At 42.0% G+C, this 27500-nt stretch overlaps 1 protein-coding gene across 2 annotated transcripts in view; it reads right to left on the bottom strand.

The window, feature by feature from the left end:
* The window catches only part of sox5 (SRY-box transcription factor 5), a 279205-nt gene that overhangs the window by 229892 nt on the left and 21813 nt on the right, over positions 1-27500 (bottom strand). For both annotated transcript variants that reach the window (XM_053650130.1, XM_053650129.1), the window contains exon 2: positions 16391-16458. The gene's annotated coding sequence lies outside the window, so the exon portion shown is untranslated. The remainder of the gene's footprint in view (positions 1-16390; positions 16459-27500) is intronic.

Here is a 27500-nt window from a genome sequence, read left to right as displayed (position 1 = left end):
AGGGCGGAGTCAGGAGGACCATCAAAGAACCGTTGACGGCGGACTGTGGCGCTCGTTACGCTTGTGACCGTCCGTTCCAGAAACCTCCTCCTTCCAACACACACACGCTAAAATAAGACACACGCTGCAGTGCTAATTAAATAGATGAGCTGGATTAACATAACCTGAAAGCCCTGGCCAATTCCAAGCCCATCTTCTTACACACACACACACACACACACACATGCATACTCCTTAATTTTTTTGTTGTTATGATCCAACCAGCGAGCATCAATTGTTGGCCGGTGTAATTACCATTAGCCCGCCGCTGCCGGCTCTTTGATATGCTAATGAGGCTTCAGCCACAGCCTCAGCCGTCCTCTCATCGGGAAAAAAAACAACACGTCTGACAACGTACAAAACATACATTTCAAACAGCATCCTTTCACACATGACATACAGCACTAGGTGAGTCATTTAACCCACTGTGCACTGGGGAGGAGTGTGTGTGTGTGTGTGTGTGTGTGTGTGTGTGTGTGGATGAACTAGAGCGAGCCAAGCAGGGGGCAACACAGGGAGATGACACAATATAAGAGCTGAGGAAGAACAATAGAACAAGCATGTGTGTGTGTGTGTGTGTGTGTGTGTGTGTGTGTGTGTGTGTGTGAGGCAGGTTAAGACCTGATGGACTGGATCTGTCAGGAAGCAGTACATTGTTATTTAAATGTGATCTGTCAAACACACGAGTGTCACCTTCTGTCACGTGCAAGCGGCCCAACCGCTGATTTCACTCATTACCAATTACATGTCATTTACTGTTCGTTAAAAAACAAAACAACCCTACTACACTACGATGAGGTTTGGGACGCAGCCGAACAAACCTGCCTATGGCCTCTGTGACCCTGCGTGTTCAAATTCTCTGCTCGGAATATATTACGATCTGTGATTGATTACGAATATGAATGTTGTTTTTTTGTTTGTTTGTTTGTTTGTTTTTTCGGAAGCTACAGCAGATATGGAGATGTTTCCCAGAAGACAAAATAATAACAATGTACACCGATCATCCCGTTCAAAAGTTTACACCCCCCCGGCTCGTGTTGCCTTCTTGTGCATCAGTGAACGTTTGCACCCTTTGTAATAGTCGTGTACGAGCTCCTCAGTCGTCCTCCGTGTGAAAAGATGGATCTCAGTATCATATATCAGTATCAAATATGCAGAAGATGCTGAAATGCAAAGAATGAGCAGGACCTGGAGGATTTTTCTGAACATCAGTGGGCAGTTTAACTTCTCAGGATGAACAAGGGACTCATGAACGGAAAAAAAAAAGGTCACGGATCATCCAGGTAACGACACACGGTATTAATAATCGAGCGTGTGTAAACTTTCGAACGGGGTCATTTCTGTAAATTCAGCTATTATCGTGTCTTGTGGACTATATGGAAACATCTGTTATGTGAAATGGATATTCAGGGCGGAACTAAACAAAAAAATTAATGCAAAAAAAAAAATCTTATAAACTTATGACCTCAGCTGTATATCTGCAATACGTGGATAATATATAGAGAACCTGGCAACCCTGCGTGTGAAATATCTATAATAGGAGATGCATTATTCAGTTTTTTTCCTCAGTAGTTTGCTTCACTAGTCCGAACTCAACACCGAGCTCACACTGAGGTGCACCTCTCCGCCGGACCGCCAAAAAAATATGATGTCATTCTTTATTTTTTCCTTCAAAATATTCCCTTCGCGTGTGCGTGTTTTTGTAACTCTTAAACGATCGTTATGATGAAACGCGGCTGAAAGGACGCCATTTTGGCTCGCAGCAGCACCGTGAGTGTGCTTTTATTAGCGTGTCCTTCTAACAAACCCTAAACACTGAAGGAAATCTGATCAAATATGATTAGACGGCGATTGGTGGTCATAAAACACCGAAGCCGATTTACATTTAGCCACGCCTACAAAACTCCATAAAAGGTAAAACGTCTTTACTCGGTATAGTTTATACAATCGTTACTATTAGGATTAATGAAACAGACCTCATTTACAGCAGAGTACTTATTTGCTTTCATCAACAAGAGCACATACAGTATCATACAGGAGAGAACACACACACACACACACACACACACACACACACACACGGCAGAGGGAAGCAGGGTGGATCAGAGGGGAGTCCAGATGGACAGAGAGAGTCTCAGTGTCCCCACACCCTCACATGTCATATGTTATCCCATCTGCCCCATCACCACACGGGCCCAAACCCCAGGGAAACACACACATACACACACACACACACACACACACACACACACACTCAATCATATGTATTTATCATGTACTACATACATAGAGGCAGACACACACGCAGCCATACACACAAATACAGATACACACACTCCTTCTGTTACTCCGTGTTCGACACACACACTGCAGCTGTGACACACACCTCGTACCCATGTGTACTAAACACACTGAAGCAGCGTGTAGTACACAGTGTGTGGATAGGAGACGGTGTACTGCATCCCATAATGCAATGTGCTCGTTTCATTTAAAACTACTTCCATCTATCTATCTATCTATCGATCTTGCTATCTATCTATCTATGTATCTATCTATCCCTCTATCTATCCATCTATCTATCCATCTATCTATCCATCTATCTATCTATCTATTTTTCTGTCTGTCTAATATCCTCTGCCACTCTCTCTCACTATCTATCTATCCATCTGTCTATCTATCTATCTATCTATCTATCCATCTGTTTATCTATCTATCTATCTATCCATCTGTTTATCTATCTATCTATCTATCCATCTGTCTATCTATCTATCTATCTATTTTTCTGTCTGTCTAATACCCTCTGCCACTCTCTCACTCTCTATCCATCTATCTATCTATCTATCTATCTATTTATCTGTCTGTCTAATATCCTCTGCCACTCTCTCTCACTATCTATCTATCCATCTGTCTATCTATCTATCTATCTATCTATCTATCCATCTGTTTATCTATCTATCTATCTATCCATCTGTTTATCTATCTATCTATCTATCCATCTGTCTATCTATCTATCTATCTATTTTTCTGTCTGTCTAATACCCTCTGCCACTCTCTCACTCTCTATCCATCTATCTATCTATCTATCTATTTTTCTGTCTGTCTAATATCCTCTGCCACTCTCTCTCACTATCTATCTATCCATCTGTCTATCTATCTATCTATCTATCTATCCATCTGTCTATCTATCTATCTATCTATCTATCTATCTATCCATCTGTCTATCTATCTATCTATCTATCTATCTATCTTTCTATTTTTCTGTCTGTCTAATACCCTCTGCCACTCTCTCACTCTCTATCTGTCTATCTATCTATTTTTCTGTCTGTCTAATACCCTCTGCCACTATCTATCTATCTATCTATCTATCCATCTAGTTATTTTTCTGTCTGTCTAATATCCTCTGCCACTCTCTCTCAGTCTCTATCTGTCTATCTATCTATCCCCCCCGTACCCCTCTAGCCCCGGCGCTCTGTTAAATCTGCTCTCTGAAACGAGAACCTGCTCGGTGAATATACAAAATGCGATTTAGACGCTTAATTCATTTCCAACGATGCAATTATTAACGAGAGCTCTCGACATGTCCTGCTTCACTGTAGTCCTGTAATAAGCACCATCACGGAGCACAACACTGATAATCACAGCGTGCCAGAGCTACTGTACCTATCCTTCCTGTTAGTCTCACTGCACTCACTCAATTATTCACACAAGCTCCTACAGCCTGGGAAGGGTTCGGGTTATGCTTAGGGGTTAGGGTTAGGGGTTAGGGTTAGGGGTTAGGGGTTATGGTTAGGGGTTAGGGGTTATGGTTAGGGTTAGGGGTTAGGGTTTCCTCTGCTATTACACTGTGCTTACGTATGATTTCTCTTAGTATAGTAACTGGAAATTACAAGGAATATTTTATTCACTCATTACACCTTTTACTCCTTATATACTTATTTCAAGGACGTTCCTGAGAATTATCCGTTTGTTCTAAGTAAAGGTACGAGCTCTAACTCCGCCCCCTAACCATAACCATAACCTTTGAAATTTTCATTCTAATCGAGTCATGCAAAAAAAAAAAAAAAAACCCCCGGCGGCATGGAATTAAAGTAGCAGTTGGTATTGTAAGCTCAGTGGAGGAGGTTAGTATGGCGATTGGAAAAGTGCTTGGATATAATAGTATATGCTCTGCATCTAGGACGAACGGCTCTGTTGATGAGCGGTTGTTGGAAAAGGAATAACCCTGAATGATAGCTTTGTGAAAGTTTTTCCTCTTGTTAATCCAGCGAAGAAAGTCATGCTGTCAAATGTGCCCCCTTTCATCGAGGATGGAATTACAGAAAGGGAACTTTCAAGACATGGCCAATGATTATCTGAAGCATAAAGAAGATTCCTTTAGGTTGTAAGTCTCCACTGTTGAAGCATGTTGTTTCCTTCAGGAGAAGAGTATACATGGTGTCGGTTAGTGATGTAGAGGATTTGAATATTGCTCTGAAGTTTAAGATGGAAGGTTTTGACTGTGTTATCTTTGCGACAACCGAAAGCTTGACGTGTTTTGGATTTAATGCGTTCATGCCCTGAAAGAGAAACGTGGAAAGGGATTGGGAAGAAAGGAAACAGGAGAGCGATAGAAATGGGACAGCTGCTTGCAGTTGGCAGAAAAGACCAAGAGAAAGGAAATAAGTGTGGACCAGGAGGAGGTGAGTGGAAAATATAGACGGGAGCATGAAGGAAACGCAGGAAGGTGAGGGACCAGATCTAAATGAGCAAGAAGGAGAAGACGTTCGAGACGATGAAACGATTTTCAACAAGCAAGAGAAAAACGAAATCAATGGGACGTCGCGCCTAAATGTTAGTTTTCTGATTGGGCCTCGTTTATCGAGTCAGACAGATTTTTGATGAGACGAAGACGGGAAAAACGCTTCGTCTGATCCGGATGCGTATCGGCTGAAGAAAATCGTACGACAGCCGATTCTTCATCCGTCCATCCATCTTCTATACCGCTTACCCTTCTTCAGGGTCACGGGGAACCTGGAGCCTATCCCAGGGAGCATCGGGCACAGGGCGGGGTACACCCTGGACAGGGTGCCAATCCATCACAGGGCACAATCACATACACATTCATACACTACGGACAATTTGGACACGCCAATCAACCTACCATGCATGTCTTTGGACTGGGGGAGGAAACCGGAGCACCCGGAGGAAACCCCCGCAGCACGGGGAGAACATGCAAACTCCACACACACACACACACACACACACACACAGGGCCACGGTGGGAATCGAACCCCCAACCCCGCAGGCGTGAGGCGAACGTGCTAACCACTAAGCCACCGGCCGAGTTTTCGGATAACGCAAATGTAAAAGTGATCAAATGGTGGAATAATCGTAATGTGTCCGTCCCGTGTGTTTTGTTTTGCTCTCTCCTAATGAGTAACTAATGAGTAAAATCTCATCCGTTCATTTCCATGGAGCGAGAGATGCTACTGAAAGAGCACGATTAGACGGTGTTTAGAAAAGGAAAGGTATAGATGTAGCATTTGTACAAGAAACTCCTACCGTAGCACGCAAGAAAAAGCTGTAGCGTGGCAGAAAGAATGGGACGGCTAGATTTGTCTTAGTCATAACGGTGTTTTTAGTGCAGGTGTTGGCATTTTATCTTCCAGAAATTTCTTGCCAGATTCTTGTAACGTAGAACAAATAGTAAAAAAAAAAAAAAAAGATTATTAAAAGTTACAGCGAAATATGAAAAGATTGTTTTGGAATTGATCGATGTCTATGTTCCAGTCAATGCATCTGAAGGAATGATGATGATTATTATTTTAGATAACACAATTCAGCAGTGTGAAGGTCATTATTTGAAGGTCATTATAGACTTTAATTGTACTGCCAGTGATATTGATAGAAATCATTTCAATCAGAGTCTCCCGGTGGCTCAAGGCGGCGATGGTTATAACTTATTGAATCGAATGAACTTTGTGATGTTCGGAGGAACAATACAAGACAACACACATGGACGCATCTAAGAGAAAAGCACATGGCATTTTGATTGTGCATTTCATTTAACGAAGACTTTAATTTTAAGAAATGTTTTAGGTTTTTGTGTGGGGGGGGGTTTGGGGGGGGGGTGGAGATTGCAAAAAAGAACATTTTTAGTTCGCTGCAACAATGGTGGGATGCTGGAACGAAATTGTTGAGAAATTATAAACCGAAATTGTTGAGTTTCAGAATTCATGTGGGTCCAGAGGAAATGAAGATCGGAATAGTTAAAGCACCGGAAATGAAAAATGAAAAAAGACATTCCGGCTTGATCTATTAGGAGTTAGAGCACAGGGGGCTTTGGTGAGATCGGGATTTCAGAATATATATCTGAAACGGATGCCCCGTCTTGGTTCTTTTTTCGCCTCGAGAAGAAAAAAAAATGGCCGACGTCATGGTGAATCCATTGTTTAAGATCCGATGATGGGAAAGAACTCAGAAAGACTTCTGATATACGCAGAAGAATAATTTAAGTTTTATGAAGAACGCTACGCCAGTGAGCGACAAAAAAAATGTAGAAATAACTTCCTCGGGTGCCTATAAAAAAGCTTTCTAAGGATTTGTGAAAAGGAGGAGTTATAGGTTTGCTTACAAAGCTTGAAAAAATGGTAAGGCATCAGGAATTGATGGATTACCTGTTGAGTTTTATAAGGCCCACTGGAAGTTTTTGGGAGGAGATCTGCACGGCGTTTTGAATGACAGCTTGAAGCCACCACAGAGCTGTAGAAGGGCAGTTTTAACCCTGCGCTCAGAAAAAGGCGACGTAAAGGAAATTTAAAAAACCGGAGACCAGTGACATTGATGTGTGTTGATGATAAAATCCTATCTAAGACGTTGGCTAAGCGGTTAAAAGAGGTGATGGGAATGATAGTACGTATAGATCGGTCATATTACAGTATATACCCGATAGCTCGATTGTCGAGGACGTCTCACTAATTAGAGATGTTTGAGAGGTTTCGAGGTTTTTTGGCCTAAAGGTTGGTCTGATTTCACTGGACCAGGAAAAAGCTTTTGACCAGGTGGAACATTATTACTTATGGGATACTTTTCCAAGCTTTTGGTTTTCCTCCTGATTTTCAATGATCAATGGTGGCTTGAGTGCTCTGTTTAAGGTTCAGAAGGAAGAGGAATTAGACAAGGATGTTCAATGTCTGGTATGTTCTATTCAATTGCTTCCGAACCATACAGATAAGTCAAATACGGGATAGTAGTCGTGATTTCAAACACGATAGCGTGTCATACGCTGACGATGTAATCACTTTAGTTAACGATCAACACGATATCTAGCAGGAATCGTTGAAAATTTTGGTAAAATCTTCCTCTTCAAGGCGATTAGAAGGCTGAAAAACCAATGTTACCTGGTGGAATGTTACGGGCGAACGTCACGGGAGGTTTTAAATATTTGGGGGGTGTTTTTAGGTGATGAGGCAACAATGCAAAAGTATTGTGAAAACGTTTTAGAAAAAGTTCCAGGAAGATCGGCGAGGTGGATATGGCGTTTAACAAGAATGTCTTTTAGAGGGAGAATCCTTGTAATGAACAATTTAGTGGCATCCCTTTTATGGCAGCGCTTAGAAGTATTAGCACCCCCAGTGGGCTTGTTAGAGAAGATTCAGACCTCTCTTGTTTATTTTCTTTAGGACAAATTACATTGGCATCCAAAAGAGTGTGTTGTACCTTCCTTTAGTTTTTAAAGTTACCGCATGAAAAGCTGTCTTGGACAAATATAGTCTTGTGGTTGGGAAGTCAGGATTAAAGAAGGAATTACTTTGGACAGATTGTAGCAAAAACAATGGATCTGAAAGTAATTTTCACGTTTTTATGAAGAAGGTGTTCGAAAATCATGGGGTTTGATGAAGGTCTACTGATGGAAAGTCTACTGATTGTATCGGTTCATGTTAAACCCATTGATTAAAGGATCTCGTGAATGATGAATTTGTGTCGTGAAGTAGTGCCACGTTCTGAACAAAAAAAAAAAAAGATTACCGCAACGAAAGCTTTGGTGGACGCGACCGGATGGAATTTGAGTTGCACTGACTCCGAAAGAGTAGTTGGACAGATGTTGGAAAAATGTCGACGAACTCTTTATCCGAAGAAGAACGGATGATCCTTTATGACTTTTCAACATTAAAAAGCAGCCCAAACGCTGAAGACTCGTTTCCAGCGATGATGGTTTCTCCAGATTTACCAGATACAGAGATTAACTGTGCTTTAACAGTGCCAAAACAATGGAAGGACAGGAATATTAAGTTTATGTGTGGAAAATTTTTTAGAAGGTGTGTGTAAAAGTGTCGAATAAAGAACGGTCCGGATAATCCTTAGCTGTCATATCACAGCAAACCGGTGACTACATTTCCCATCCTGCACTGCGGCGTACAAACATGTCCGACATGGACTGCGCTTCCCAGAACACTCACGTTCATTCTAATCGCACACCTGCATGGAATTCACAGCACTCACGACTCCAGTATAAAGAGACCGTTTGAACACAATGACTTTGCGAAGTATTGCGTGTTATCACCGTACCTAGCGTTTATACCCTGTTCCTCGTTTCGTTTCAGGTTCGTCGATCTGGTTTCTTGTTCTCGTTCTCGTTCGTACCTGTTTGCAGATCACCTGACCCACTGCCTGTTTTTGACTACGCTATTGTCTCATGAGTTGGATTTGTCCGCCTGTCTCTCTTTATTAAAAGCTCTTATCTGCACTTGCATCCGTCCTCACCTCCATCATGTTCATTTCGTGACACTGGCGATGTCACTGACGTGTGGATTGTAGTTTTAAACCAGTGTGGGGAACATTATACAAGCCAGCATGCTGGAGATTTGCAGGAGATATGCATGGCATTGCTGCCGTTAATGCTTTCGTTTCTATTCTTAATCCGCCTGTAAAAGACGGTTGTATTTTTTGTGAGCGGAGAGAAACTATCTTTCACTGTTTTATATATCGTGAGAGCTCGAACCCTCTGTTCGAACTGTTGAAAGTGATTTTCGATGACTTTTTAATATACTTGTTTTTATTTATGGTTTCAAAAAAATCTAAAAAAAAAAAAAAAAAAAAAAAACGAAAGAAAAAACAGGGGCGTTTGATCGATCTTATCATTGGTCAAGCAAAAATGTCTACTTATTTAAGTTGAAAACAGAAAACTGAATATGGAAATGACTGTTATATAGCGTTTAAAGAATTAAACACGACCTTTCTTTTTATTAAAAATGTACTGGATTTTGAAAAAGATTTGGACTTATGGAGATGATTTTTTTTTTACTATTTGCCGACGAATTGAGATGACGTAATATGCAAAAAAAAAAAAAAAAAAAAAAAAAACATTATTGTGTGTATGATTACGGTATAATAATAAAGTTTTTCTTTATAAGAGTATTTAAAAAAAAGTTTCAACTTTTCAATTTCCTTTATTTATCATTTCAGTCTAACAAAATACAAAAAATACTATTTTTATTCCCTTCCATCCAGGAGAGGATAGTAACCGAAGTCTTCCGGCTAATCCGGGAGAGTCTGTGTTCCCAATCTGACTTATGATTTCAGTTAAATTTATTTATTTATTTATTTATTTATTACATTTAAATGCTCGGTCACTTTGGAAGACTGGATTCTGACACAAGACAAACTTTAACTCACTCCATTTCGAAATCAAAAGCCGAACTTTCATTTAAATGTAACGTGTCTTTATAACAATATGACCATTTAAAGCGCACCTACTGTGGATTTGAAACGCGTCTAATTTTGTTTCAAAGCTCTCATACGATAGATTTACACGCATCCGAGGTCAAAAAACACTTTAACGTGCTCAGAATTTAAACTGCAGCATTACCTTTTTTCCCCCAGTGTCACAAACGACTCATTAAATGATCCGTTCTAAAGGATTCGTTCTAAACTCCTCCTTTCAGAGAGCATACCTTGCTCTGATTGGTCAGACGTCCCAGTCTGTCGTGATTGGTCTAGCGCTGTCAGCGTGTTTCAAAAAGGAAACGCCCACTACCGTAACGATTTTAAGCTCCGTCCGTCAGCGAGCAGCCGATGAAGATCAGAGGCGGGGTTTATTGTTATAAACCTACGTAGGTTAGTACAGGAAGTAAAGTCTGGAATCACTAACGACTCGATTCAGCTGTTCAGAATCGATTCCTTCTTTTGGGAGTCGATAACTCCGTTTGTCGTGCGCGTCGATTTTTGAAACTTCGCAGACTTTTTTACATTCACAAACAGCTACGTATATAACACACTACATGACAGGGAATATTTGAAAACGCATAATAGGTGCGCTTTAATAATATGATCGCACATGTATAATAATACGCTCTTTTTTGTGAGATCATGAACCGATTGCTTTTTTATTTATTTTTTAAAAGAAATACTGAACACGCCTCAGTTTTAAATGACAAACAAATGTGAAGTTAGAACTGTGGAAAGAAACTAAAACCCCCAAAAACGTGCAAAAATAAATGATTTATCAATCAAAAAAAAAAAGAAAGAAAAAAAGAGAGAGAGATCAAATAAAGCATTCAGTGCAAAAATATATTTGTTCATCCATTAGCTACTTGTTAGTGTGAATAACACTAGATTTGGGTTACAAAAGTTAAAATAACAAAACAAAAGTCCCCCCCCCCCCAAATAAATCAATTGATTATTAATTATTACACTGTACGCTTTAGTTGCATCCTGGCACACCCTGTGATTTTTCCGATTTTCAGCCCATTAAGATTTACTCAGTTGAAAACAAAGCATCTGAGATGAAAGAGGAAATAAATTGAGAGGAAGGTACCGGAAATCACTCCTGAGTATTCTTCTGAATCATCATCAGCGCTGTAACAATTCCCATTAATGCTCGTGTTTTGTTGCGTTCATTAAACCTAATTAGCGAGAACTCGGGTCTGCTAATGAAGGTGGAGAATAATAGAGATACCTGTTCACTCTCTCTCCCTGAGGAACACTTTACCTAATCCACATGAGAGAGAGAGAGAGAGAGAGAGAGAGAGAGAGAGAGAGAGAGAGAGAGAGAGAGAGTTGCTTTTTTTCAACAAATAAATAAGTAGTAATGTTTATGCATGATTTAGTTACGGAGTAACAGTGTAACACATGACGCTTTGATGCTGAATTGCGAGGGGGTTTGATCTCAGGTTCTAACATCTCCAAAATCTTTTGTCTTGGCTAGGCACTATTATAAAACTTGGGCTGCATTTATGTCCTAAGCTTGAGATCATCAGTGCAGCGTCCTGTGAAGTTGTACCTGTGAAGAACGAGGGCGTTACTATCAGTTCTGACCTTCTGACCAATCGTATTCGAGGAAGAATCCAGCAGTGATGTAGACTGAATGATCTCTTGAGCAGATCCAGACTAGCTGTTGAAGTTGTAAACAGCAGAACAGAACGGTGGGACTTTGAATCCGCCTCCACTTGAACCCCAGCGTTCGATTCTAGTTGATTCATTTCATTCGTGGACATCAGTACACAGTATTGGTCACTGCCACTATTTATGTACCCGACGCCTCCCGAGGCTTCTCTCGTACATCCTTTTTGTTTCGTGTCACGCCATAAATTGAAGTACAAGCTCCGACGCCGAGCTCTCATCACACAGAGCGTGACTGTAGACAGAGCTGGATATTGGCTGTTTATATGATAATGCAATTGCCATGCTGATGAGGGACGTCAGACGTCGCACGACCTTTTATTATGACACTTTGGAGGGAAAGAAAAAAGAGCGACAGAGAGAGCGGAGTCGTTTGCCGACAGGGCGCGGCGACGTTCCTTCGTTCGTACGCACGTATTAACGTGGACGTAAAAACCCAGGTGTGTATGGGACGGAGAGGCGAGAGTCTACGGAGGTTTGGGAATAGAGTGACACTGGGCATATTGGGCACGTCGCTCGACAGGGGATACGCGGGAATACTGCAGGACAATCTGTCAACCGCTAACCCCCTCTGGACCAGAGCTCCTAACAACAGATGATGATCTGGAGCAGAGGGATCGGGAGAGAAAGGACAGACAGGGAGATAGTTCGAAAAGTTTCGCTTTGGTGAACAGTTTCCTACATTACCCACAATGCCACGCTGGTTGTAGCGCCGTGCGATTCAGCCTCCGCTTCATCTCTGAGAACGATGCGGCGGCGCTTTAACCTTTTAAGCCCCTCCCCTCGTCATCACGTCCTCGACGGGTCAGCTTCCGAAGCTTCAACATTCATGCTAACGCCGATCGTTGTCCCTGCGTAACTCAGGCCGCGTTGCATTCTGGGACTACAAGTCCAGCGTTCGCGCCAACGCTGGACTCCTCGTTACGTATATCATCTGTACTTTCCTTTTGACTCGTATCCACCCTTACACACACTTATCCACGTGCACAGACTTAAAAGAGAGGATGTTGCGTCATCAGCAAGGTCAACAAGGTCACATCATCTAGAACGGGTTCACAGCTCTACGACTTCCCGTTACAAGGCGTGACTTCCTGTCCGAGTGGACTCCCTGCAGTTAGGCTTTCCTTTAAACACACGCTTAAAGGAAAGCAGGTCAGAGGTTACAGAAGCACACTTTCGCCTGCTCAGAAGCCTCTACAGCACACAGTCGCTCAGGAAGTGCCGAGTCGTGGGACAATAGATCGACGGCGCTGTACTAACTGTAACATCGCGAACAAAACCATATGCTTTTAATGAAACCACAATCATATCACAACACAACACAATCACGGAGCACTTCATACGAACGGACGTAGACTAGGCGCGTTCATAAGCAGTGCATAGGTGTTTTATTACGCTGTAGTGGAGGATTCGTTTAAGGCTTATGTCGACACTCATGAAATGACAGCGTCGTTATGAAGTATGCTGCTTTGGTTTTACGTGAAAGAGAGAAGAAAGAAGAACATACCCAACAGTTTTCGAGGGTTCTCTGTGTACGTATGAACAGCACATGAAGCATTATGACGTCTCGACCTGTCAGCTTTCGGTCAAAACTATTCTGAAGAACCGTTTCAATACACCCTCGTTTATTTATGAGGCTCATAGTCCATGCAGGAACGCTTATAACACTGTCATGAATTGTTATGTATACTTTTCTTTTCACTATGTACAACTTGTGTACAAGTGTGATGAAAGTGATGAAGGATTTGTGCAATGTTTATTAATGTGTTATAACGGTCATGTGTAGCTTCCCTTCCCTGCGGTATAAAGGTATAAATGTAATAACTGTCTTGCATGACTTACAGTGTGTAATTGTACAGGGTATCTCTCTCTCTCTCTCACTCGCTCCCTCTCCGTCTCTCTCTCATTCTCTGTCTCCCTGTCTCTCATTCTCTCTGTCTCTCTCATTCTCTCTTATTCTCTGTCTCCCTCTCTCTCATTCTCTGTCTCTGTCTCTCATTTTCTCTGTCTGTCTCTCATTCTCTCTGTCTCTCATTTTCTCTGTCTGTCTCTCATTCTCTCTGTCTCTCTCATTCTCTGTCTCTCATTCTCTGTTTCTGTCTCCCTGTCTCTCATTCTCTCTGTCTCTCATTTTCTCTGTCTGTCTCTCATTCTCTCTGTCTCTCTCTCATTCTCTCTCTCTCTCATTCTCTGTCTCTCATTCTCTGTCTCTCATTCTCTCTGTCTCTCTCATTCTCTCTTATTCTCTGTCTCCCTCTCTCTAATTCTCTGTCTCTGTCTCTCATTTTCTCTGTCTGTCTCTCATTCTCTCTGTCTCTCTCATTCTCTGTCTCTCATTCTCTGTTTCTGTCTCCCTGTCTCTCATTCTCTCTGTCTCTCTCTCATTCTCTCTCTCTCTCATTCTCTCTCTCTCGTTCTCTGTCTCTCTCTCATTCTCTGTCTCTCATTCTCTGTCTCTGTCTCCCTCTCTCTCATTCTCTCATTCTGTCTCTCATTCTCTGTTTCTGTCTCCCTGTCTCTCATTCTTTCTGTCTCTCTGTCTCTCTCTCATTCTCTCTCTCTCATTCTCTGTCTCTCTCTCATTCTCTGTCTCTCATTCTCTGTCTCTCTCTCATTCTCTGTCTCTCATTCTCTCATTCTGTCTCTCATTCTCTCTTATTCTCTGTCTCCCTCTCTCTAATTCTCTGTCGCTGTCTCCCTGTCTCTCATTTTCTCTGTCTGTCTCTCATTCTCTCTGTCTCTCATTCTCTGTCTCCCTGTCTCTCATTCTCTCTGTCTCTCTCATTCTCTCTCATTTTCTGTCTCCCTGTCTCTCATTCTCTCTTCTCTGTCTCCCTCTCTCTCATTCTCTCTTATTCTCTGTCTCCCTCTCTCTCATTCTCTCTTATTCTCTGTCTCCCTCTCTCTAATTCTGTCTCTGTCTCTCATTTTCTCTGTCTGTCTCTCATTCTCTCTGTCTCTCTCATTCTCTGTCTCTCATTCTCTGTTTCTGTCTTCCTGTCTCTCATTCTCTCTTTCTCTCTGTCTCTCTCTCATTCTCTCTCTCTCATTCTCTGTCTCTGTCTCTCTCAGTCTGTCTCTCATTCTCTGTCTCCCTCTCTCTAATTCTCTGTCTCTGTCTCTCATTCTCTGTCTCTGTCTCCCTGTCTCTCATTCTCTCTGTCTCTCTCATTCTGTCTCTCTCATTCTCTGTCTCTCTCTCATTCTCTGTCTCTCTGTCTCTCTCTCATTCTCTGTGTCTGTCTCCCTGTCTCTCATTCTCTCTGTCTCTCTCATTCTGTCTCTCTCATTCTCTGTCTCTCTCTCATTCTCTGTCTCTCTGTCTCTCTCTCATTCTCTGTGTCTGTCTCCCTGTCTCTCATTCTCTGTCTCTCATTCTCTCTTATTCTCTGTCTCTCATTCTCTGTCTCTCATTCTCTCTTATTCTCTGTCTCCCTCTCTCTCATTCTCTGTCTCTCATTCTCTGTCTCTCTGTCATTCTCTGTCTCTCATTCTCTCTTATTCTCTGTCTCCCTCTCTCTCATTCTCTGTCTCTCATTCTCTGTCTCTCTGTCATTCTCTGTCTCTCATTCTCTCTTATTCTCTGTCTCCCTGTCTCTCATTCTCTGTCTCTCATTCTCTGTCTCTCTGTCATTCTCTGTCTCTCATTCTCTGTCTTTCATTCTCTCTCATTCTCTGTCTCTCGTTCTCTCTCATTCTCTGTCTCTCATTCTGTCTCTCATTCTGTCTCTCATTCTCTGTCTCTCTATCTCTCTGTCTCTCATTCTCTCTCTGTCTCATACTCTCTCTCTCTCGCTCTCTCACTCACACACACACACACACACACACACACACACACACACACACCATCCATGTATTTTCCGAGCTCCATGCTCGGCTCTGTGTCCTGGGCAGTGTCAGGAGTGAACCCATATGTCACCCGACGCCCCATCCTGCCAAGCGTGCACTTGAGTGTATTTGACAGAAAAACAATTTGTGTTTCGGACTGCAGCACTTTCCAGCTGACTGACCTGTGTGTGCGTGTGTGTGTGTGTGTGCGTGTGTGTGTGTGCGTGTGTGCGCGCGCGTGTGTGTGTGTGTGTGTGTGTGTGTGTGTCTCAGATTCCCTGCATGGTTGCTACAAAATGTTCAGTTCATTCGAGCTGTGCTGAGTCCCTCTGTCTCTCGTTTTCTTTTTTCTCTTTATCTCTTTTATTCTTTCTCTCCGTCCTTCTCTACGGTCACAACCCCAAACTCACTTCAACACTCGTCCTCTCATCCTGTCTTTCTTTTTGCATTCCTCTCTCTATCAGTCTTGACTCAGCCTTTTCTCACTCTCCATCTCTCTTTCCACGTCTCTTGCTCGCTTGTTCTTTTCTTACTTTTCTCTAATCTAATTCTTCTCTCTACTTTTCTCTCAAGGTCTATCCATCTCTCTGTTTTTATTTCTCTCTACATCACTATTTCTGTGCCTATCTCTCTATCTTTGTCACACTGTCTCTATCTGTCTCTTTCTCAGTCTCTCTTTCACCCCTTTTCCATCTCTCTCTTTTTATATCTCTGCCTCTCTCACAGGCCATCTTTCTCTTTCTATCGCTCTCTCTTTAAATCTCTGTCTAACTGTCAAGCTCTCTCTTTCCATGTCTCTTTTTCTATCTCTCTATCTTTGGATCTCTACTTCTCTCACTCTGTGTCAGTCTGTCTCTCTGCCTCACTCTGCCTCTATCTCTGTCTCTGCCTCAGGTGAGGATCCTGTCTGAATCTTCAGTGTCCATTGTACAATTGGTCCTGGGTGAACGCTGCGTTTTATTGGCTGAGACTCATGTATCCATGGTAACTGCTTGGCCGTAACGATGGCTGTAATGTTGATATAATTTGGTCATAGTGATGATTGGAGGCTCTTTCGAGGTGGCGTATAACGAGGAATTGATTTGTTTACTCGTCATATTTCAGCACTCCTGGAAGAGCATCAAAGCTTAAAACAGGAACTGACCTACTAAAAGCGGGACGGAGATGAGAGCCTGTCTTCACACTGCTGAGCCATCAGTGAACGCATGAATCCTGAGAGAGAGAGAGAGAGAGAGAGAGAGAGAGAGAGAGAGAGATCATCATTACCTTTCTGAAATAAAGTTAATATCCAGTATAGACAGAGATCATTAGCCATTAATGTGTTGTGACATCATTATAAGTGCTTATAAAATTATATATATATATATATATATATATATATATATATACTATAACTATTCATAAACAGCTTATAAGCAGAAATAACAGCCACGCTTTACATATCCCTGTCATTATGACATCATGGCATTGGTATAACTATAACTATTCGTAAGCAGCTTATAAGCAGAAATAACAGCCACACTTTACATATCCCTGTCATTATGATGTCATGGCATTGGTATAACTATTCATAAACAGCTTATAAGCAGAAATAACAGCCACGCTTTACATATCCCTGTCATTATGACATCATGGCATTGGTATAACTATAACTATTCATAAACAGCTTATAAGCAGAAATAACAGCCACACTTTACATATCCCTGTCATTATGATGTCATGGCATTGGTATAACTATTCATAAACAGCTTATAAGCAGAAGTAGGAGCCATGCTTTACACATCCCTGTCATTATGATGTCATGGCATTGGTATAACTATTCATAAGCAGCTTATAAGCAGAAATAACAGCCACACTTTATATATCCCTGTCATTATGACATCATGGCATTGGTATAACTATTCGTAAGCAGCTTATAAGCAGAAATAACAGCCACGCTTTATATATCCCTGTCATTATGACGTCATGGCATTGGTATAACTATTCATAAGCAGCTTATAAGCTGAAATAACAGCCACACTTAATATATCCCTGTCATTATGACGTCATGGCATTGGTATAACTATTCATAAGCAGCTTATAAGCAGAAATAACAGCCACGCTTAATATATCCCTGTCATTATGACATCATGACATTGGTATAACTATTAGTAAACAGCTTATAAGCAGAAATAACAGCCACGCTTTATATATCCCTGTCATTATGACATCATGGCATTGGTATAACTATTAGTAAACAGCTTATAAGCAGAAATAACAGCCACACTTTATATATCCCTGTCATTATGACGTCATGGCATTGGTATAACTATTCGTAAGCAGCTTATAAGCAGAAATAACAGCCACGCTTAATATATCCCTGTCATTATGACATCATGGCATTGGTATAACTATTCGTAAGCAGCTTATAAGCAGAAATAACAGCCACGCTTTATATATCCCTGTCATTATGTCGTCATGGCATTGGTATAACTATTCGTAAACAGCTTATAAGCAGAAATAACAGCCACGCTTTACATATCCCTGTCATTATGACGTCATGACATTGGTATAACTATTCGTAAACAGCTTATAAGCAGAAATAACAGCCACACTTTATATATCCCTGTCATTATGCCATCATGGCATTGGTATAACTATAACTATTCGTAAGCAGCTTATAAGCAGAAATAACAGCCACACTTTATATATCCCTGTCATTATGCCATCATGGCATTGGTATAACTATAACTATTCGTAAGCAGCTTATAAGCAGAAATAACAGCCACGCTTTATATATCCCTGTCATTATGTCGTCATGGCATTGGTATAACTATTCGTAAACAGCTTATAAGCAGAAATAACAGCCACGCTTTACATATCCCTGTCATTATGACGTCATGACATTGGTATAACTATTCGTAAACAGCTTATAAGCAGAAATAACAGCCACACTTTATATATCCCTGTCATTATGCCATCATGGCATTGGTATAACTATAACTATTCGTAAGCAGCTTATAAGCAGAAATAACAGCCACACTTTATATATCCCTGTCATTATGCCATCATGGCATTGGTATAACTATAACTATTCGTAAGCAGCTTATAAGCAGAAATAACAGCCACACTTTACATATCCCTGTCATTATGACGTCATGGCATTGGTATAACTATTCATAAGCAGCTTATAAGCAGAAATAGGAGCACGCTTTACATATCCCTGTCATTATGACGTCATGACATTGGTATAACTATTCATAAGCAGTTTATAAGCAGAAATAACAGCCACATATCTGACATAACAGCTACAATGACAGCTGTCAGGATGTAAGCTCAGAAAGTATCACTTCATCACTTGACAGTGAAGTATCACGTGACATCAAAATTAGTCAAGGCAGCCTTGATGACAGACAAGGCGTAAGGCCTGAATTAGCCTTTATAAACGTTAATGTCACAGCTATGAACGTGCACAAGAGATACATTTGGACTGACGAAGATGCTGGATTTTTCCTTGATTCTCCCATTTATTGCTGTATTTGCATTTGGTAGTGGCATGTGTGTGTGTGTGTGTGTGTGTGAGTGTGTGTGTGTGTGTGTGTGTGTGTGTGTGTGTGTGTGTGTGTTCACCTGCATGTAAAAAGCTTTGTTCTAATCTTTATGGTAATCGAGTCTGGCGGCCACTTGGCTGTAGGCAGAGCAGATCAGGCATTAATAGAAAGTAAATGTGTTTGTGCGGAGAAGGAGTCACTTGAAACCGGACTAATTTATTCCTTATTGAATTGAGTGTGTGTGTGTGTGTGTGTGTGTGTGTGTGTGTGTGTGTGGTCAGAAGACCTGGGAGCTACTCAGTCATTGCCAAAAACACATCTACAATGACTCTTCACTTTCCCCATTGTGTTTTTTTTTCAAACATCAAATATCAGAATGTTATTCTGCCTTAACCATGTTCACACACACACACACACACACACACACACACTTACACACTTGCGCAACAGCAACCATGCCGAGCTCCATATATTATTATTTTAAAAAGGTCACCGTTTTCTCTGGCTAAGCGCCCCGAGCCTATTGATAATTTTATGCACAAACAAATGGCAAATTTGTGCCACATAAATATGTATTAGCAATTAATAATGTCCCTCGTCTGCCGCGGATGCCAGGTGCATGCGAAATCGCCTCTGCCGCACTGCACGACTGATGCTTTTGTCTTTCCTGCTGGTCTCTCTCAGGTCCTTTACAATGGACGAACAATAGGAACCAGTAAGCTGGGCATTGTGTGGTGGAGGAGAGGGGAAAAAACGTGAGGCGAAAACGCCAAAAAATCACCTGGACTGTGCCAAGCGTAATGCGGGCAGCGCCTGATGCGGTCGGGGGCGTTATTAAATTAGCAGCAGTGCTACAAAGAGAGATTTAGAAAAAAAAAGGCTTTTTTATGCTCTTATTGGTTGGCTGGCATGAGGAAAACTGAGTGTGTGTGTGTGTGTGTGTTTAACCACCTGTTCAACCACATCAACACCTGACCTGTTTTCACCTGAGGTCTCATGCAGAGGTATAACACAATGACACTATCTGTATCTGTATCCGGATTTTAATCAAAAATTCCAGGAAAACGCTGGGAATTGAAAAATAAATAAATAAAGTTAGCTTGGATAACGCCCACGAGAGACAAAGTACATCCAAGCGACACGGGTGAACATTGTCATTACGATGTTTAACATGAGCGGAAAACCTCATGCTCATGGCACAAGAGGTATACCACAGGGGCTTACTCAGAGGATCAGTAATGACCAACCCAGAGCTCTGAAACTTTATCTGAAACATATGGAACCCTGTCATTATTGTGCCTTGACATGCTGTTGTTATAAGTATTCATAAACAGCTCATAAGCAGAAATAAGGAATGTACTTTACATAACCTTGTCATTATGATGCCATGATGTTGTTATAAGTATTCATAAAAAGCTTATGTGCCAAATATAAGAAGCGTATTATATAACCCTGTCATTATGATGTCATGCTATTGTTATAAGTATTCGTAAACGGCTCATAAGCAGAATTAAAAAACATACATTACATAACCCTGTCATTACGATGTCATGCTATTGTTATAAGTATTCATAAACAGCTCATAAGCAGAAATAAGGAATGTACTTTACATTACCTTGTCATTATGATGTCATAACATTATTATAAGTATTCGTAAAAAGCTTATGTGCCAAATATAAGAAGCCTATTATATAACCCTGTCATTATGATGTCATGCTATTGTTATAAGTATTCGTAAACGGCTCATAAGCAGAAATAAGCAACATACTTTACATAACCCTGTCATTATGATGTCATGCTATTGTTATAAGTATTCGTAAATGGCTCATAAGCAGAAATAAGAAATGTACTTTACATAACCCTGTCATTATGATGTCATGCTATTGTTATAAGTATTCGTAAACGGCTCATAAGCAGAAATAAGCAACATACTTTACATAACCCTTTCATTATGATGTCGTGCTATTGTTATAAGTATTCGTAAACAGCTCATAAGCAGAAATAAGCAACACACACTTTTCAAACCGTGTCATTATGACGTCATGACACTGTATTTGACATTGTAAGTATTCATAAACAGTTAATAGGCAGAAATAATGAAAAAGTGTTACTTATGTCATGTGCACAAAAACCTTTATACATAACCATGTTATTACTGTGTCATTAGCTTGCTATAAGCGCTCACAAAACACTTATACACTGATATCAGGGAACAGATGTTCCTTAAGAGCCAGGGCAAATAGCCCTAACTGTGTCATTACTATGATATCAAGTATTTATAGAACTTTTATAAACAGAAATAATACACTTTACATAAGGGCCAGAGAAAATATGTCATTGCAATGTCATGACATTGACAGTCTTATAAGCAGGAATAAGAAACGTGTGGATTTAAGAATGAACGAAAATATACATAACCCCGTCATTCTGATGTTATCACACTGTTTTAAGTGCTCGTGCTTTACCTAAGCGCCTGAGAAAACATACATAAGGGTGTTGTTATAAGTGTTCATAAAGAGCTTATAAGCAGAAGTAAGAAACACTTTTCTTAAGTGCCAGAGCAAATATACATGAGGCCATGACTTTGTTATACGTGTGCAAAGTATCACAGGGTCTTATTTGGGGGAAAGGTTGGATTAATAATGACCTGCTCAGAGCTCTGGCGCGTACACACACACACACACACACACACACACACACATGCACATGCACTAATCGTAATGCCACCGTACACATCTGTCTATTCATTTCAACTCTAATACAATAATAACATTGAAACATCTGTTAATGAGACACAATGCAATCAAGGAAAGTGGGCGGAGCCTGACACAGCATCTGTTGCCCAGACCTGCGTAAGCCGGTATGTCCTAACAGAACGCTAAGCGGTGTTCACTGACCCTGAAATCCATCTCCCCCCGCTCCCCCACCCAACCACACACACACACACACACACACACACACACACACATACTCACACACACACATATCCTAGACAACCCTAGACAAGCTCTGAAAGTAACCCAGACCGACAGGGGTTCAATTACCTGCTTCCCCTCCCCCAACAACCTCCTACACCACGTCTGGGGCACTGAGTGCCACTTCCTGCCTGGTCCCCAAGGCTGTAGGTCTGGAGGGTTTCTATGTGTATGTGCGTGTGTGTTTGTGTGTGTGTATGACTCTCCTGAAAGGGCCATTGTTCACCAAGGTGGTCCCGAGGAGAGGCAGGGCCCAAGCGGGGTGGACAGTTAGCGGAGGTGGCTAATCACAAGGCGGGTCGGTAAATATTTATCCGGAGGGATGTAAACGGCCGCTCGGTATAATTTAGCGACAGGCTGTTCCTTCCTGCGTGGTGATGTTGTTTAGTCTCAAAGTGGAGATGGAGGACAAGTATGTGTGCATGTGTGTATGTGTGTGTGGGGAGGGTTAAACACGTACAACCAAACCCGATTACCTGTTGTGTAGTTTTTCCTTCCCACACCGTGCTCGCTGTGCTAATTTTAACACGGTCAGAACCCTTAGAAATCTGGAGCATGGACGCGTTAAAGACTGAACCGTCAGGACATCTTTAACAGCGATGACGCCTGATGACTTCCTGTTTTGATGACTGGAAAAAAACCCCTCCTGATGACACGGAGTTCGAAAGCCTGCACTACATTTTGGTGAAAAAGATATATATACATTGGGGGTGGAAACTTACGAGCAGGTCTGTTTACATGTGCTTCGTTTGCTAGCTGTCTCATTAGCAAATAGAGAAGGAAGCCAGGAATGAATGATACACAAAACTCCAGCGAGCAAGCTCACAGATCCTGGGTTTCCAACAGGGTGCCCCACAGACCCCTAGAGGGCACAAGCGGTACTGCAGGGGAAAAGAACGACCCAATCACGTCCTCATACCACCTCACGTCCTTATGATTTCTTCATCCGCGTCGCCTCTAGTTTTGCTGATTATGGATCTAAGGGATGTACGGAATACAGATTTGTTTCCTACAAAGAGCTAATTACGTAGAGGTAGATTTTAGGGGGTGACAATGAGGAAAAAAGCACCAATCTTTTTGCTTTTGCTACTAGCTAACATGTCACTACTAGCTAGCTTGTTTGTGAACCTAGCTAGCGTCTTCAGCTGGGGAAGTAACATTACCCAAGCGAACGTCTAAGCTACTCGACATAGAATTTTGTCGATTTCCTTCAGAAATGAAACGCTACACCACGAGAAATAAAAAATAAAACATATTAACGTGCTCGTCCTTGTACGTAATCGTTTCTATAGTAACACTAATAAGAACTAAAAAGAAAAAAAAACAGATTAAAAGTGAATGTCGATGCGGTGACGTTTTCTGTAAGGAGATGTTTATTGGACGTTCATGCTCTACGGAAGGAGTCTCCAGTGTCAGTCGGAGCTAAAGCTGTAACTTTGAGTTTTCAAGACAGAGATGTTTACGCTCTGTGAGAAAAAGCTGCGTTTTGTTTTTGTTTTATTCACTTCTAGACGTGTCCCCCGTCCTCAGACCGCTGTACGACGCCTGCGTCTGGGAACGAGCGGAGCTGCAGATGTTGCCGCTAATGCCTTAATAAGATAAAAGCTTCCAAATGACTTACTTTAAAAAAAATTAAAAAAAGAAAGAAAGAAAGAAAAAGAAAAATTGACAGTAAAGATGAAGGCAAAGCCTGACCGCAATTCGGCTTCGTTTAAAACGACGTCTCTGGGGGGGTTTTTTTTTTTTTCGTTGAGTTTTTAATCTCCACCCCCGCAAACGCACACAGAAAATGTCTCAGGACATGTCTCGGTTTTATTTGGTATCTCAAACACACACGCAATTATGTTCAGAAACTCAAAAGACACACCAATCTAAAGATCTAAAGACCCTAATCAAATCTCTTCAATGATATTACAGCTTTAAAAAAAGAAAAAAAAAGAAAAAAAAAAAAAAGACATACGGCATTTCCCTTGTTAGTTCATGACTGCGCTGTTGTCCCAGAGGACGTAGGAACACACCTGGCCCTGTCACATGGGACAAACACATGGACATGGATTTACTGCGTGTGCGTGTGTGTGTGTGTGTGTGGGTGTGAGAGAGAGAGAGAGAGAGAGAGAGAGAGTAAGATGTTTGCCTTGTTAGATACAAACAATTTACATTTAACATAGCTCAAGAGAAGCACGGCGGAAAGGCGGAGGTCGTGAGCGCAAGATGACGCAAGAACGCTCACGTTTATTTGTCGAAAACGTGTCGATTAGTGGCACGTTACGATAACAATGCAGCTGAGTAATTTATTAGTTTGGCGGAGGTTACGTCTGTTTAAAGCACCAGCATTTTCCACCGAGGCTGTCGGAAAAGCCGGGCTCGTACGATACCGGAGAACAGCAGCGTGGTTTTTAAACGCTCGATTCTGATTGGTCAGAACGGCGGTTAACGCGCTCGTCCTGTTACGTTTTCGTTTCTATAGCAACAGTTCAGCACTTTCTTACCCAGTATAAATATCGGCAAGACTTCGACAATGTGAACGTGTGTATGTGTGAGTCCTTATATAGTCCGTGGACAGGAAATGACTGCTGAACAGGAAGTGCATGAGACAGTTGGTTCAGTACTCAGAGGAGCGGGGGGGGGTTGAAGCTTCCTAAATGGTTCCATACTTAATAAATACAAGTGTTAAAGAGTAAAGAATGCTCTTTTTTTTTTGTATGAGTGCAGTGACATGGTTCACTTGGATGAGGGATAAGGAGTCACTGAACTGGAGTCCAAATGAATCGATTCGAATCGACACGATTCGACTCGTCAGTTTGATTCAGGCGAAAGTCTCTCAAATCCCATTTACGAGCCATGCGTATCCGATTCTCCGGGTGAACCAAAAAAATACAAAAATAAAGATTAGCGGACGGAACAATCCCCGGTCCGATTTTGAGCTTCGTCTAAGCGTCTAAGTTTTCTCCAAGCGCGTGTTCTCCTGGTGGTCCTCTCAAAAAAAAAACACTCGACTGGTGTCTCTAAAATCATCCCTAGGTGTGAACGTGTGTGAGGTGGGTGTGTTCCGGGTCACACCCAATGATCCCGGGACAGACTCCATCAGGTATCCATCATGACCCTGACCAGGATAATGCGCTTAGCAACGTGTATAAAGGTAAAGATACTTGAACCTCCCTACCGTCTACATTCGCCCCCCCCCGCCCCGCCCCCCAACCCCAACCCGGTTTCCAGAGCAATTTATTTCCAGCTCAGCGTGATAACAAACGCTCGTTAAAGCAGATTAATTCCACAAGAGGATTACCCTCCATATTAGATCATGAAAGGAGAGATGGTGTGGATTTGATCCGGAGGTAATCCAGGTGAAACAGATCCAGCAGCTGGATCAGCCCGAGCCTTTGTTTCTGACCCATCAACGAGAAATGTCATTAATATCCCACTGATACCACTGCTTTTAGTGTATAAATACACACCGAGCGTATACACCGCACTATACCCGTCCGTCCGTCCGTCCGTGTGTGTGTGTGTGTGTGTGTGTGTGATGCTTTTAGCTAAACCATGTTTATGTACGGAGATGATGGATGTGAAAATAATCAGCGGAGAGAGAAGTGAGAGGCGGCAGCGGTGAAGCTTTTAAAGAAACCCGGAAAAGCCACAACGCACAATGTTTTGTTGTTGTTGTTGTTGTTGTTGTTGTTGTTTTTTAGTCTATATTTATCATTTCAGTGCCACTTGTTAGAGGAATTTCTTCATTTGGATGATATGTTGGCTTCAAAACGAGGCTGAATCATGAATCTGTGATCGCAAAGCTCTTTCCAAACAAGCGCTCAGTTCTGGAAAGTTCTCCTTCGCGACACTTCGACCGCCGTGCCGTTTAGCCGTTGTAAAAAATAAATAAATAAATAAATAAATAAATAAATAATGATGATAAAAATCCTTTATCGATGTGCATTCGAAAAAGTGTTGACTCGTCTCCAGCGACAATTTCGCCCTCGTTTTTTTTGTTTTGTGTTGTTTTTTTCTTCGTCATCCTTCGCTGAAATCGAGACGCATTTGGAAACCTTTTCGTAAACAGTTTAAAAACTGAACAAAAAACCATTCACGCCAGGTTTCTACAAACGTTTCACTGGCGGACGTTTACGAGCGCCGATCGGATATAAATGACCAAAAGTCCAGCTGAAATACATGCGTTTAGCCACGCCCACGAAACTCATCGGAGCTTAAAAAACGCCGGAAGTACGTGTCCGAGTGAACGACTTACAAGAGAGAGAGAGAGAGAGCGTTCAAAGTGATGCTCGCTCGACCGTTCAACGCAGCCACTCTCGGATTATTGGCGAATAAACTAACAGGTGCATATGGAAACGATTGAAACACTACGCCCGAACCAGACGGACGTTCACTCTGCGCTCCTTCCTCCTCCGAAGGATGCATTGTCAAGATGAAGGAAAAGGAAAAGAGAAAGAGAAAGAAAGAGAGAGCAAATGCGGCGAGAAATTGTAGCAGTAACTAATTGTTATCATTACGCGTGTTTGAAAAGTGTTTTCAAACAAGCAATCAAAGTCTGCCTCTGTAATTAGCGGGAAACAGCGGTGTCTGTGTTTCCTCGTGCCGTTCACCACTGCAATCTGAGAGGCATTAGATAAATCAGATCCTTTTCCCTCGTTGAACAAAAAAAAAAAAAACCTGTGCGGGCCGGGCTGCATTGTGCCGGAGAGACAGCTTGACTGAAAACAAACCGACATGAACCATTTGAAGCAGAAAGAGAGGGGGGAAAAAAACATACAACAACCTGTCACGAGTGAAATGCCTCTAATTTTTCTGTCATCTCCCGGCAGTTTAACAAGAGAGAGGCGCGTTCTGTCCCCTCAATTATCCTCCCCAGACATCCACACACACTCGGCACACACTCGGAGACAAACGGCAGAAATCTGCTCCATCTCCTTCTCTCTCTTTCTCCTTGTCCCTTACCCTGTACTTTTCACTCTCCTTCTATTCATTCCATCCTGTTCCTTCATCTTGGCCCTGTTAGAGACACTCAGGCGTGTGTGTGTGTGTGTGTCGGTGTGTTCTGTCGGTCAGCGCACAAGAAGTGTTTAACTCGTGGACGTTATAAAGCACAACGTCACCTTCGTGCCTCTACCTAGCGACCCGACATGCGACACGGGAGGGGGCGGAGTCTTGAAAGTCCACGAGACAAAATGTGACGCTTTGTTAATTTACGGCCTTTTTGGCAGACGCCCTTATACAGAGCGACTGACATTTATCTTATTTATACACATGAGCAGTTGAGGCTCAAGGGCCTTGCTCAAGGGCCCAACAGTGGCAGCTTGGCAGTGCTGGGGCTTGAACTCCTGACCTTCTGATCAGTCACCCAGAGCCTTTAACCACCGATCCACCGCTGTAAACGCAGACACGACCTGAACCAAAGCGCTCGTCGGAATCTCTCCGATATGACCACAGTAACGCCGGATTCTGATTGGTCAGGAGGTCTCCATTCATCGACGTTGTTAGCGCTAATACGTTGCGCTTTCTATAGTAACGGCTCGTCCGCAGGGACTTCGCGGACGACGCTACTCGTACGTGTCCATTTTGTCGATTCGATCGCGCCGTGGAAGGAGTCTCCAGCGTCGGACGTAAAGCCGTAACTTTTCCGAGTTAAGTGAAGCGACACGTCTAGGACGCAGATTTATCCGAATAGCCGCTATAATGTGAGTGAGGACCGGAACGATCGTTACACGTAACTATAAAAGGATAAAAAGCGTATCAA

The sequence above is a fragment of the Ictalurus furcatus genome, chromosome 19, assembly GCF_023375685.1.
Source record: "Ictalurus furcatus strain D&B chromosome 19, Billie_1.0, whole genome shotgun sequence".
Lineage (NCBI taxonomy): Eukaryota > Metazoa > Chordata > Actinopteri > Siluriformes > Ictaluridae > Ictalurus > Ictalurus furcatus.
Note: the sequence above shows the minus strand (reverse complement) of the source record. Positions and strands in the feature narration are given on the sequence as shown.